The following is a 15,253-nucleotide window of genomic DNA, read 5'->3' as shown; positions in this document are numbered from 1 at the left end:
ATGCTGCCGAAATTCCGATCGTTCGTTCGTCCGATCATTCGATCGTTCATCCGTTCGTTCATAGTTCCTATTCATCGTTCATCGTTCGTTCATAGTTCCTATTCATCGTTCATCGTTCGTTCATACGACTATTCACCATCACTATTCACTGTTACTATTCATCATTACTATTCACTGTCACTATTCACCATCGTTACTATTCAGTGCTAGTATTCATCATCGTTACTACTCATCGATGATATCTAGTAACTTTTTCGTCGTCACTATTCATCGTTGCTATTCATCGTTACTATTCATCGATTACCGACACCCCAAATTTCAACTACTCATACATCATGTTGTCTAGTCCACCTAAGACCAGCCAGACCCATATTCCAGTCATACGAACTCCGGTGACTGTGATTTTCCTTCCAGTAGGGAACTTCCCATCTGGTCACCCATCCTAGGTTTCTCCAAGTTGAGCACACTTAACTTTGAGATTCCTTCGAACCAGGCTCCCAAACCCAGATTCCAATAATTATCGTTTCTAAATTCTTATCAAACTATTCCCTATCCAACCATGTCATCCCTTAAGCATGGTCCATATTCCAGAAAACTCCCAAAATACTCTTGTCCCATATTCTGCCTATAACTCTCCTGTTCATACTAAGTCAGACGATCCATTCGTCACTATTCTCACCAACAGTGAACTTCACTGTGCTACACCACATACACCCAGCTATAAATACACCCAGCTACCCTCTCCCTCTCCACACACACTCAACACCCTCAGCCAAGGCAAACACCCCCACCCACTCAGTTACTCTGCTCTGCCGGCTACACGCATAGTGTCGCTTCGCCTCCAGTCCACCCTCCTGGTAAGCACCTCCGCTCCACCACTAGTAGTACCTCAACACCACATGATACATATTCTACTCAAGACTCTACTCATCCATGTATCACTATTCTGACCACTATACTAAATATTTGTTGGTATACTTGCTTGTTTGTATGTTTGCTTATTCATGTTTCATAGTTATCGGAGCGTTCGTGCCGTCTCGTGGAGGCCAGATCTGCAAGTCTACACCAGGCGGTGGAGCCAGAAGCCAGTTCCGCGAGCTCCCCTTCCCCTTCGCCGAATAAGCACGGCAAGCTCACTGGATCCCTTTGATGCATAAATTACCTATGATTTTTTAACCACAACCCTCAGCCTGTTATTTTATGCATGATATGATTTTGAGACAAGTTATTATGGCCACCCAGCCGCTTGCCGCAATCAATCCCTGATATATATGTTCCAAATGATTTGAGAACAGGTGTGAGTTTTCAAAAGAAAATGCTTTTTAAAATGTGTGTGATGAAGGGTTTTCACCCCTATCACCTTGTGAGTGGGATAATCAGGGACTCCCTGGTTTAGGGGAGGGCCTAAGGTGTTGGCTCAGCTGGTTTAGGCGTGAGCAGAAGGATTGTCCCCTCATATAAGGACCGGTTTGTCATCTTCACTACCTGTACTCTTTAATAGTACAACCACTCGAGACTGTGTGGGCAGTCACTCAATCTGAACTCGTACGGTCCAACCCCAGGGTTATGAAGGCTGGGGAGCACCGGGAGGATAAGGAGGGGGAAAGTTTTGTCTGGTTTGGACATGGTGGTGGCCTGACTCCTTCCGGATAACCGTTAAGGTTAGGACGTGCGGGGAAAGAAAGAGAGTCGGATTCGGGTCTCATTGGCCATGGGATCGCAGAGCCGAACTAGTGGGTAAAGTGTACACCTCTGCGCAGAGTTTGAAAACCTATTCGAATAGTGTGTGTCCACAGGAATGGACGAGTCTGGTGTGGTATGGCAATTAATGTTTTGTTTTCCAAAAAAAAGAGATGGTTTTGATAAAAGTGGTTTTTAAAAGGTTCGGCGGTTGAGCCGTGAGCTATGGTGGACGGGAAGTCCAGTAGCTGTTTTTGAAAATGAAAACTAGTGGGAACTGTTGAGATACCTGGATGGTTTAGTCCAGAGGATTTTGTTATAATACTGAAAAACTTCCTGCTCCTTTTGGAGAGGATGCGCTTTGCAAAAGTACAAAATGTTTTTCAAAACAACCCTGCATAAAATATTGCTGTTTCTGCAAAATATTCTGAGCTCCACATATTCCATGCATTATATCTGATTTCCCCATTCCGCGGGTGAAGGTGGGCTGCTGAGTACGTTTGTACTCACCCTTGCTTATTTGTTGTTTTTCAGAAAAAGGAGATCGGGTAAGAGTTACGACTGTTCCCAACCTTGCCTGTGGCTGTTGGACCGCTGATTTGCTTTGCTGCGTATATCGGGCTGCTTCAGCCCCACTCTGATGATGTCCCGAGTTGTGGACCAACTCTTAAAGTTGATCGCCACCTTTATAGGTTTGTCTCGTTTAAACAGATCTGGAATCATCTGATGTATAAATGTGTTTACTAGCCTCCTGGGACTAGTAATTGTATCACATTTGAGTCCCAGAGGATTGGGGACGCTTCAGGTGGTATCAGAGCTGTTAGGTTGGCCGCAGGACGTAACCCTTAGCCTGATCAAAAGTTTTTGAGTCAAAACTATTTTCTTAAAAAAATTCTTGCTCTCATCCCTTCATTTCAAAAATGTTTTCCCCCTTTCCTTCTCTCAGAAGTCAGATGGAGGTTCAGTGCCAAACCAGCTTTTGCCAGAATGAAGATGGTTTCCCCAAGTTGCTGAGAACATGCACAGTTCGCCTCGAAATCAGGAGCCAGCCAGAGTATGATGGTCGTGAATTCATCGAGCATGGCACAGAGAAGTGTGTCGTGACTGTATACATTGGACCCAGTCCGCACCATGTGGAATGGAGTGTCACTGCTGCTGGGCACAGATTCAAAGACACCTGCCAAGTCGTCGCTCGCAAGGCAATGAGGGCCCTGTGTCAGATCTATGAAGAAGAAGTGGCCGACACCCCGCTCAGATTATTTCTGCCCTTTCAGAGAGACCGTCCCGCTTGGATGGCCAGGATGCGTGCATTGGAAGAGCAGCAGCTGCTTGAGGACGACCCCACAGTCGTGTACCTCACTGCATACCTGCTCACCCTTGATGCACAGTATGATTTCTTGGCTCGGCACCACCGTCAGATGATTGCCCGAGCAGAAGATGCAGAGAAGCGCAACCGTCAGCTCCATGTGGATCTCACCTCAGCTCAAGCCCGTGTAGCTGCCTTGGAAAGTCGTGAAGTCATTGTTGTTGAAGCCCTGAAGCAAGCCAATGATGAGCACGTCCAGAAGTTGATGGAGGCCTACTTGGTAACCCATAACCAACGTAGAGCCCTGCGGATCCAAGAGCCCGCTTCATCCAACCCAGTTCAATCTGTCAGAGCTGAAGATCCCCAGATTCTTGAAGGTCACCCGGTCTCTATCAGAGGAGAGAAGAAGGCTTGGGAACTCCCGGAAGGAACCATAGTCTTGGAAGGAATTCCAGTCTTCCCTCAGGCTATGAATAAGCAAGAGCACCTCGAGTCCTCCCAAGATCCCCCGCCGGAGTTGTTTGAGCCCCTCACCATGAAGAAGATTCCAGCACCGTCCCTTGAGGTCAAAGAAGAAGCTGCAAGCACCCCGCCAGCACCGCCACCCTCTGAGGAGCTACAAGAGCCAGTCCCGCTTGAAGAAGAGTTTGACCCTGTTCTGACATCTCAGTCGCCGCCAGAAGAAGTCATCAACATCAGCTCCCTGTTGACCCATCCAGGAGATATCTCAGATTGAAGTTGTGCGTCAGCCTTGCCAGAAGAGAAGTTGCCTGGTCTGAAGTTAGTTATGCCCAGTCCTCTGCATGCATTGGGTAGTGAAGTTTTTCTTCACTTTGGCTAGAGCCCTGCATGTATGAAAGGTAATCGTGTAGACTCGTGTTTTGCAAAACTCTAATTGTGTGGCCCCCTAGGGCATTTCAAAATGAATTTTGCTTGATGTTTTCCTCCCTTTTGAGTGCATATGTGATGCTTTAACGTTAGTGCTCATAAGTTGCATTTAGCATAGTTCTCAATTCAGGAGCCAAGCAATAGTAGTTATGCTTAGCCCCCGAATCTGAGTACTCCGTGCTTTGGAAAAACTCTATTCTTCCCCTATTCAAAATATTTGATTTGTTTGTGCTTATCATTGCTGAACTTATGTGTTTTCTTTCTTTTTAAGAAAGGTTTTCTCTAAAAACATAGATCACAAATTAGATCTAATCCTCACCTTATGCTTCCATTCTCATCTTAACCCATCTCAAGAGAAAAGTGCCTTACCAAAGAAGATACTGGGAAGCTTACCCTTGAAGCCTGGAATAAGCTACAGAGGAACCTATCCAGTCGCTCAGTCAAAAGGACCGACCGTGAGAATCAAAGCACTGCCCCTGAGTCAAAGTAAACAGGAAAAGAGGACAGAAGGAGTTATTACCATACAGAGAGGCAAAGATTCTTGGAACCAGAGACCACAAACATCAGGGTCATCGACCCCACCACTCACCCGTGCCCCCCGCATGTGTGCCCGCCTCCATGCGCACTAGCACCGCCGCCCATGCCCCCTTTGCAGCGCACTACCGCCGCCCACCCCCCTTTGCAGCGCACCCACTACCGCCATCGTCGCCGGCAACAGCCCCCCCTTCCCCTTGTCGCACCTACTGCCTTGTGTCACCTGCTCCATCACTACCACTCCACACACCCCCGAGCACCCCCGCTCGCCTATAAAATTCCCCCCACCAGCTCCTTTAACTCCCATCTCGCTCAAAGCAAAGCACACTCCAGATAAACCCCCTCTGCCAAATAGCAAGCAACTCCATTTTCCACTCCCTCGCCCCTAAGATCACAATGCTTGGTGATTCTTGGGTTGAAGACTGTTGCACATGGTTCATAGTCTTTGGTTTCCTCCTCTGTATGATGGTAATACTCATCGATAGACTCCTCCAGTGAGAAGAGCAAAGAGAAAGAAAGAGGCAGTGAAAAGTGAAAAGTGAGAAGAGAAAAGAAGATAGTGAAGAGAAGATAAGAAGAAGGTTCTCCCAGAATCAACCTTGTGCCAGTCATCCCTCCGCAGCCAGCTCAAGCAGCAACAGCAGAAGAAGGCCCCGTAACACCTTGTTATGAGGTACTTCAAGGAGTTCAAATACCCAAGATTCAAGAGTTCTACCCTCATTCTTTTTAAGTGGGGTAGTTTTCCAATAAGGTTCCTGCTATGGAGAAAAAGAAGAAGGCCTGTAGTAAGCTTATGGAGGACCAGATCATCAAAGCATATAAGTTTCTGGATGAGAAGTGGTCACCCAAGTTTTGTTGATGAAGCACCAGAAGACTAATCAAAGAAGAAATCCATGTGGGAGTTCGCAAGAGAAAGGTTTGCATGTTGGCATCGATGCTTCTTCAATAAGCTAGTTGCCAAGCGAAAGCTAGAAGCCGGAAGATGATCTTGAGTAGCCAGAATCAGCGTTTGCAATCAGCAGTCGGATGCTCCGCAAGGGCCAGATTTTGTTGAAGTTCCATCTCCTCGAAGAGTCTGCAAAGTGAAGATATGTAGCTGAAGTAAAGCTATACCCATAACCCTTCTAAGCCAAATCTCGAGGACGAGATTCCTTTTAAGTGGGGTAGATTTGTAGCATCCCAAAAATTCAAATCCTGAAATTTTCTCAAACTCGCTCTAAATTCAAAATGAATTTCAAATTTCATTTCAAAATGTTTGTTTGCGAGTTGATATCAACAAATAAAGTATAGTGGTCTATATTCTCTCTAAAATCCTCCTCAAAATATCCTACAAATATTTCCCCAGTGATCCCCCTCAAATTGTTTACAGAAATACTGCCCAGATATTTCCCTAGTGATCCTCTTCAAGTTCTTTCCAGAAATACTGCCCAAATATTCCACCGATATATCTCCAGGTATTTTCCTCTTGAGAAATACCTTCAGAATCATTTTTCAAGTCCCTACAAATATTTTATTCATAACTTTCCTCATGCTCATACGTATATGTATGCCTCCAGTGTCATACGGTGAGCTCTACAAGCAAATCTCACTTATACAAGACAAATACATGCTAACCTCCCACTAATCATCTCATCCTCCCACTAATCCTCTCATCCCTCTCCCTAATCCCCCCACCATGGCTATAAATAGAGGGGCAAGGGCCTCCTCTCATCCCACCCCAAGCCATTTCATGGCAACTCTCTTTCCCCCCCCCCCCCCACACACACACCCACTCCATGTTCCACACAAGCACACACTAGCACAAGGATCGTTCGATCGTTCTTCGTTCGTTCGTCCCCTGTTCTTAGTTTGTTCGTTCGTTCGTCCGATCGTTCGATCGTTCATGGTTCGTTCGTCCGTTCGTTCGTCCAAATAATCTTTTTCCTACCGTTATGCTGCCGAAATTCCAATCGTTCGTTCGTTCGATCGTTCATCGTTTGTTCATAGTTCCTATTCATCGTTCATAGTCCCTATTCATCGTTCTTCTAGATAATCTTTGTTCTGCCGTTATGCTGCCGAAATTCCGATCGTTCGTTCGTCCGATCACTCGATCGTTCGTCCGTTCGTTCATCCAAATAATCTTTGTCCTGCCGTTATGCTGCCGAAATTCCGATCGTTCGTTCGTTCGATCATTCGATCGTTCATCGTTCGTTCATAGTTCCTATTCATCGTTCATCGTTCGTTCATGGTCCCTATTCATCGTTCTTCGAGATTATCTTTGTCCTGCCGTTATGCTGCCGAAATTCCGATCGTTCGTTCGTCCGATCATTCGATCGTTCGTCCGTTCGTTCATAGTTCCTATTCATCGTTCATTCATAGTTCCTATTCATTGTTCATCGTTCGTTCATACGACTATTCACCATCACTATTCACTGTTACTATTCATCATTACTATTCACTGTCACTATTCACCATCGTTACTATTCAGTGTTGCTATTCATCATCGTTACTATTCATCATCGTTACTACTCATCGATGATATCTAGTAACTTTTTTGTCGTCACTATTCATCGTTACTATTCATCGTTACTATTCATCGATTACCGATCACCCCAAATTTCAACTACTCATACATCATGTTGTCCAGTCCACCTAAGACCAGCCAGACCCATATTCCAGTCATACGAACTCCGGTGACTGTGATTTTCCTTCCAGTAGGGAACTTCCCATCTAGTCACCCATCCTAGGTTTCTCCAAGTTGAGCACACTTAACTTTGAGATTCCTTCGAACCAGGCTCCCAAACTCAGATTCCAATAATTATCGTTTCTAAATTCTTATCAAACTATTCCCTATCCAACCATGTCATCCCTTAAGCATGGTCCATATTCCAGAAAACTCCCAAAATACTCTTGTCCCATATTCTGCCTATAACTCTCCTGTTCATACTAAGTCAGACGATCCATTCGTCACTATTCTCACCAACAGTGAACTTCACTGTGCTACACCACATACACCCAGCTATAAATACACCCAGCTACCCTCTCCCTCTCCACACACACTCAACACCCTCAGCCAAGGCAAACACCCCACCCACTCAGTTACTCTGCTCTGCCGGCTACACGCATAGTGTCGCTTCGCCTCCAGTCCACCCTCCTGGTAAGCACCTCCGCTCCACCACTAGTAGTATCTCAACACCACATGATACATATTCTACTCAAGACTCTACCCATCCATGTATCACTATTCTGACCACTATACTAAATATTTGTTGGTATACTTGCTTGTTTGTCTGTTTGCTTATTCATGTTGCATAGTTATCGGAGCGTTCGTGTCGTCTCGTGGAGGCCAGATCTACAAGTCTACACCAGGCGGTGGAGCCAGAAGCCAGTTCCGCGAGCTCCCCTTCCCCCTTCGCCGAATAAGCACGGCAAGCTCACTGGATCCCTTTGATGCATAAATTACCTATGATTTTTTAACCACAACCCTCAGCCTGTTATTTTATGCATGATATGATTTTGAGACAAGTTATTATAGCCACCCAGCCGCTTGTCGCAATCAATCCCTGATATATATGTTCCAAATGATTTGAGAACAGGTGTGAGTTTTCAAAAGAAAATGCTTTTCAAAATGTGTGTGATGAAGGGTTTTCACCCCTATCACCTTGTGAGTGGGATAATCAGGGACTCCCTGGTTTAGGGGAGGGCCTAAGGTGTTGGCCCAGCTGGTTTAGGCGTGAGCAGAAGGATTGTCCTCTCATATAAGGACCGGTTTGTCATCTTCACTACCTGTACTCTTTAATAGTACAACCACTTGAGACTGTGTGGGCAGTCACTCAATCTGAACTCGTACGGTCCAACCCCAGGGTTATGAAGGCTGGGGAGCACCGGGAGGATAAGGAGGGGGAAAGTTTTGTCCGGTTTGGACATGGTGGTGGTCTGACTCCTTCCGGATAACCGTTAAGGTTAGGACGTGCGGGGAAAGAAAGAGAGTCGGATTCGGGTCTCATTGGCCATGGGATCGCAGAGCCGAACTAGTGGGTAAAGTGTACACCTCTGCGCAGAGTTTGAAAACCTATTCGAATAGTCTGTGTCCACAGGAATGGACGAGTCTGGTATGGTATGGCAATTAATGTTTTGTTTTCCAAAAAAAAGAGATGGTTTTGAGAAAAGTGGTTTTTAAAAGGTTCGGTGGTTGAGCCGTGAGCTATGGTGGACGGGAAGTCCAGTAGCTGTTTTTGAAAATGAAAACCAGTGGGAACTGCTGAGATACCTGGATGGTTTAGTCCAGGGGATTTTGTTATAATACTAAAAAACTTCCTGGTCCTTTTGGAGAGGATGCGCTTTGCAAAAGTACAAAATGTTTTTCAAAACAACCCTGCATAAAATATTGTTGTTTCTGTAAAATATTCTGAGCTCCACATATTCCATGCATTATATCTGGTTTCCCCATTCCGCGGGTGAAGGTGGGCTGCTGAGTACGTTTGTACTCACCCTTGCTTATTTGTTGTTTTTCAGAAAAAGGAGATCGGGTAAGAGTTACGACTGTTCCCAACCTTGCCTGTGGCTGTTGGACCGCTGATTTGCTTCGCTGCGTATATCGGGCTGCTTCAGCCCCACTCTGATGATGTCCCGAGTTGTGGACCAACTCTTAAAGTTGATCGCCACCGTTATAGGTTTGTCTCGTTTAAGCAGATCTGGAATCATCTGATGTATAAATGTGTTTACTAGCCTCCTGGGACTAGTAATTGTATCACATTTGAGTCCCAGAGGATTGGGGACGCTTCAGGTAAAAATCATCACCGATGTTAATGATATAAATGATGATGATGATGTTGATGATGATGGCTATTCATATGATGATCTTGTTAGAATGTTAGGTGAGGCCGATGACTACATGCACAAAGAAAAAGAAAAAATTAAGACCTTGAAGGAATTGTATAAAAACCTCCAAGTGTCTTTTGAGGAGCTCAAGACCTCTCACAATGATCTAAAAGAAAATTGTGAGAAGCTTGCGGATGCTCAAAAATCATCTATTGTGCATGAAGTTGTGGTGGTCACTGAGGATGTTGGAGTCACTTGTGACTTACTTGATAGTCTTACAAGTGAACCACTACCTACTAACACTATTTGTGATAAATGCAAAATTTCTCTCATGAATGATAATATTGCTCTTGATGAATCAAAGATCATTGTTGAAAATGAAGTGTTAGTAGATAGAGTAAATTCTCTAACTCATGACCTAGAAAAGGCATATGGTGGAAAGGCTAAATTGGATTTCATATTGGGAAGTCAACGGTGCTCACTTAACCGTGAGGGTCTTGGATATGTTCCCAAGAAAGGAAAGAATGCTTTTATAAAGCAAAAGACATTGTTTGTGAAAGAATGTGACAAAGTGTGTCACAAGTGTCACAAGAAGGGACATGTTAAGAAAAATTGTCTTAAGCTCAAAAATGTATCCTCCACTTGTTTTGAGCATTGTTATGTTCTTTCTCATAATGCAAAAGGTGTTCATGAGATTTGTTGGTACTTCAATTGTTGGAAACAAAAAGAAAGCTATTTGGGTGCCAAAGACCTTGGTCACTAACATCCAAGGACCCAAGCAAGTTTGGGTACCTAAAAGAGATTGATTTTCTTTTGTAGGTGAACTACAAGGCGGGAGGGAATCATTGGGTGTTAGATAGTGGATGCACTCAACACATGACCGGAGATATGAAAATGTTCACCCAAATGAGTGAGGAAGATTTCTCAAATTATGATAGTATCACATTTGGAGATAATCGCAAAGGAAAGGTTAAAGGATTGGGTAAAATTGCTCTTTCAAATGATCATTTCATATCAAATGTGCTCTTGGTTGAGTCTTTGAATTTTAATTTACTATCCGTAGCTCAATTATGTGATTTAGGATTTAGTTGCAATTTCACGGTTGATGATGTTATTATCTCTAGTGTTGATGGTAGCAATCTTAAGTTTAAAGGTTTTAGACATGAAAATCTTTATCTTGTTGATTTCTCATCTAGTGAGGCAAAGCTCACAACTTGCTTATTCTCAAAGGCTTCACTATGTTGGTTATGGCATAGAAGACTTGGTCATGTTGGAATGAAGCAACTCAATCGGTTAACCAAGCATGACTTAGTTCGTGGCTTAAAAGATGTGAAGTTTGAGAAGAACAAATTGTGTAGCTCTTGTCAAGCCGGGAAGCAAGTGGCAAATACTCATCCAAATAAAAGTCAAATGTTCACTCATCGACCTTTGGAATTACTTCACATGGATTTATTTGGGCCCACATCATTTGTGAGTATTGGTGGTAATTCCTATTGTCTTGTGATTGTGGATGATTATTCAAGATTCACTTGGGTTTATTTTCTTCGAGATAAATCTAATGTGTTTGAAACATTTAAGTCATTTGCTATATTGGCTCAAAATCAATTTGATTTTGATATCAAGAAAGTTAGAAGTGATAATGGGTCGGAATTCAAAAATGCAAGAATTGATGAATATTGTGATGACAGGGGTATTAAACATGAATTCTCTTCCAAATATACCCCGGAACAAAATGGTATTGTTGAAAGAAAGAATAGGACTCTCATTGATATGGCTAGGTCTATGTTAGTGGAATATAATGTATCAGATTCTTATTGGGCCGAGGCAATAAACACCGCTTGTCATTCATCAAATAGACTATATTGTCACAAGCTTTTGAAGAAAACTCCCTATGAATTGCTCATTGGTAGAAAGCCAAATATCTCATATTTTAGGGTATTCGGTTGCAAATGTTATATTTTGAGAAAGGGAAGCCAGCTTTCTAAATTTGAGAAGAAATGTGATGAGGGTTTTCTTCTTGGATATTCATCAAATAGTAAGGCTTATAGAGTCTTCAACAAAACTCATGGTATTATTAAAGAAGCATATGATGTTGAGTTTGATGAAACAAATGGGTCTCAAGATGAAAGTGACAATCTTGATGATGTTGGTGGAACTCAATTGAAAAATGCAATGAAAACAATGGTCATTGGTGAAATAAAGCCAAAGGAAGATGATGATGAAAATAGTGTGGTTGTCATTCCTTCATCTTCAACTCTAAATGAAGAAGATCACCAAAGTCAACAAAATGATGATACTATGGATACTCATGATCAAGGTACTTCAAGACATTCGGTTCCTCCAAATACTTCAACTAGCAATTATCAAACAGTATCAAGAATTCATCATTCTATTGTGAAGGATTACCCGGTTGATCAAATTGTGGGTGATATTAGTAAGGGTGTTCAAACTCGCTCTCGCATAGCTTCATTTTGTGAACATTTCTCTTTTGTATCTTGTATGGAACCTAACCGTGTAGATGAAGCTCTACTTGATGTCGATTGGGTGAATGCAATGCATGAAGAATTAAATAACTTCACTCGAAATGAAGTTTGGGAGCTTGTTGAGAGACCAAAGAACCACAATGTTATTGGTACTAAATGGGTGTTTCGCAACAAGCACAATGAAGATGGTGTAGTAGTAAGAAACAAGGCAAGATTAGTTGCACAAGGATATACTCAAATTGAGGGATTGGATTTTGGGGAGACATTTGCTCCCGTGGCAAGATTAAAAGCAATCCGGATTCTTCTTGCTTATGCTTGTGCACATAATATCAAGCTCTACCAAATGGATGTAAAGAGTGCCTTTCTAAATGGTAAGATTAGTGAACTAGTGCATGTTGAACAACCTCCCGGTTTTGAGGACCCCAAAAGACCCAACCATGTGTTCAAGATTTCTAAAGCCCTCTATGGGCTTAAGCAAGCTCCACGCGTTTGGTATGAAAGGCTTAGGGATTTCTTGCTTTCCAAAGACTTTAAAATTGGGAAGGTTGACACTACTCTATTCACTAAAAGAATTGGCAAAGACTTATTTGTTTGTCAAATCTATGTTGATGATATTATTTTTGGATCTACTAATGAATTATTTTGTGAGAAATTTGGAAAAATGATGTCAAAAGAATTTGAAATGTCTATGATAGGAGAATTGAGCTTCTTTCTTGGTCTTCAAATCAAACAATTGAAAGATGGAATTTTGAAAGGGAAATGTGCCCTTGAGCCATTTCTAAGTGTTTTGGTGATTTAGTGTCCAACACAAGTGATTAAGTGTCAAATGATGGACAAAGTACAAATCAAGTATAAAGGTATGTTTCTCAGACTTAGTACATTGCTTTAGAGACTAATGTATTGTGTCTAAGTGCTGGAAACAGGAGAAAACAAATTGGAGAGAGATAGCTTTGTTTCGCCAAAGCCAGCGCTGTCTAGGAGCACCGGACAGTGTCCGGTGTGCCAGGCTGGCTCAGGCGAACTTGCCGCTCTCGGGAATGAATTAATGGCGTACGGCTATAATTCACCGGACTGTCCGGTGTGCACCGGACTGTCTGGTGAGCCAACGGTCGGCCGGGCCAACGGTCGGCTGCGCGATCGGCGCGAGACACGTGGCCGAGCCAACGGTCGAGAGGGGGCACCGGACTGTCCGGTGTGCACCGGACAGTGTCCGGTGCGCCAACGGCTCCCAGGCGCCAACGGTCGACAACGCCACAGAAGGAAAGAAATCCGCACCGGACAGTGTCCGGTGCGCCAGGCGACAGAAGGCAAGATCTGCCTTCCTGGAATGCTCTCAACGGCTCCTAGCTGCCTTGGGGCTATAAAAGGGACCCCTAGGCGCATGAAGGAGCACACCAAGCATTCCTTGAGCACTCTTGATCACTCACACTCCATTCTTGCGCACTTGTTCGACATTCTAGTGATTTGAGCTCCATTCTAGTGTGCTAGTCTTTTGAGCTTAAGTCTGGGTCTTGTGTGTGCGTATTTGTTGTGAACTTTGTGTCTTGTGTGAGTTGCTAATCCCTCCCTTACTCCGTGCTTATTTGTGAACATCATTGTAAGGGCAAGAGACTCCAAGCTGTGGAGATTCCTCACGAACGGGATATAGAAAATAAAAGCAAACACCGTGGTATTCAAGTGAGTCTTTGGACCGCTTGAGAGGGGTTGATTGCAACCCTCGTCCGTTGGGATGCCACAACGTGGAGTAGGCAAGCTTTAGTCTTGGCCGAACCACGGGATAAACCACTGTGCCATCTCTGTGATTGATCTCTTGTGGTTATTGTGTTTTGTTGAGACTCCTCTCTAGCCACTTGGCAATTATTGTGCTAACACTTAACCAAGTTTTTGTGGCTTAAGTTTCAAGTTTTACAGGATCACCTATTCACCCCCCCCTCTAGGTGCTCTCAATTGGTATCGGAGTCGTTCTCTTCAAGAAAGGGACTAACCGCCCGAAGAGATGGATCCTAAGGGCAAGGGGATTGTGATCAATGACAAGGAGAAGGAATCATTCGTCAACGAGCCCAAGGATGACAAGCCTACCAACTCGGGCTCGGGCCACAGACGCAAGGATGGGAAGAAGAAGAAGACAAGGCGCATCAAGGAGATCGTCTACTACGACGACAGCGATGAGTCCGCTTCTTCCCAAAAGGACAACGACGACAACGACTACGAGAGAAGGAAACCGGTTAATTCGAACTTTTCCTTTGACTACTCTCGTATTCCGCAAAGTACAAATGCTCATTTGCTCTCCATTCCACTTGGCAAACCTCCTCACTTTGATGGAGAGGACTACGGATTTTGGAGCCACAAAATGCGTAGTCACCTATTCTCTCTCCATCCAAGCATATGGGAGATTGTGGAAAGTGGAATGAAATTTGATAGCTCGGATAGTCCTATGTTTATCAATGAACAGATTCATAGAAATGCACAAGCTACTACTGTGTTGTTAGCCTCTTTGTGCAGGGACGAGTACCATAAGGTGAGCGGCTTGGACAATGCCAAGCAGATCTGGGACACCCTCAAGATCTCTCATGAGGGGAACGACGTCACCTTACTCACCAAAATGGAGTTGGTGGAGGGCGAGCTTGGAAGATTCGCAATGATAAGGGGCGAGGAGCCAACCCAAACTTATAACCGGCTCAAGACCCTTATCAACAAAATAAGGAGCTACGGAAGCACGCGATGGACGGATCACGACGTCGTCCGCCTAATGCTAAGGTCTTTTACTGTACTTGATCCACATTTGGTGAACAATATCCGTGAAAATCCTAGGTACACCAAGATGTCGCCCGAAGAAGTCCTTGGAAAGTTCGTAAGCGGGCGAATGATGATCAAGGAGGCAAGGTACGTGGACGACGCGTTGAACGGTCCAACCCATGAGCCTCAACCCATTGCTCTCAAGGCAACGAGGAGCAAGGAGGCGCTACCTAGCAAGGTGGCGCAAGTTGAGGCGGCCGGGCTAAATGATGAAGAGATGGCCCTCATCATCAAGCGCTTCAGGACAGCGCTAAAGGGTCGCAAGGGACAACCAAGCAAGACCAAGACAAAGGGGAAGCGTTCATGCTTCAAATGTGGTAAGATTGGTCATTTTATTGCTAACTGTCCCGATAATGAAAGTGACCAGGAACAAGGGAGCAAGAGGGAGAAGAAGAAGGCATACAAGAAAGCCAAGGGCGAGGCACACCTTGGAAAGGAGTGGGACTCGGATTGTTCGTCATCCGACTCCGAAAATGAAGGACTCGCCGCCACCGCCTTCAACAAGTCATCCCTCTTCCCCAACGAGCGTCACACATGCCTCATGGCAAAGGAGAAGAAGGTATGTACTCGAGACAGTACTACTTATGATTCTTCTAGTGATGATGAATCTAGTGATGAAGAAATAGATTACTCTAGTTTGTTCAAGGGATTGGATAGAACTAAAGTATATAAGATTAATGAATTGATCGATGCCTTGAATGAAAAGGATAGACTCTTAGAAAAACAAGAGGACCTTTTATATGAAGAGCATGACAAATTTGTAGAG

The sequence above is a fragment of the Zea mays genome, chromosome 9 (assembly GCF_902167145.1).
Source record: "Zea mays cultivar B73 chromosome 9, Zm-B73-REFERENCE-NAM-5.0, whole genome shotgun sequence".
Taxonomy (NCBI): Eukaryota; Viridiplantae; Streptophyta; class Magnoliopsida; order Poales; family Poaceae; genus Zea; species Zea mays.
The sequence above is the reverse complement of the archived record's forward strand: the minus strand, read 5'-3'. Positions refer to the sequence as shown.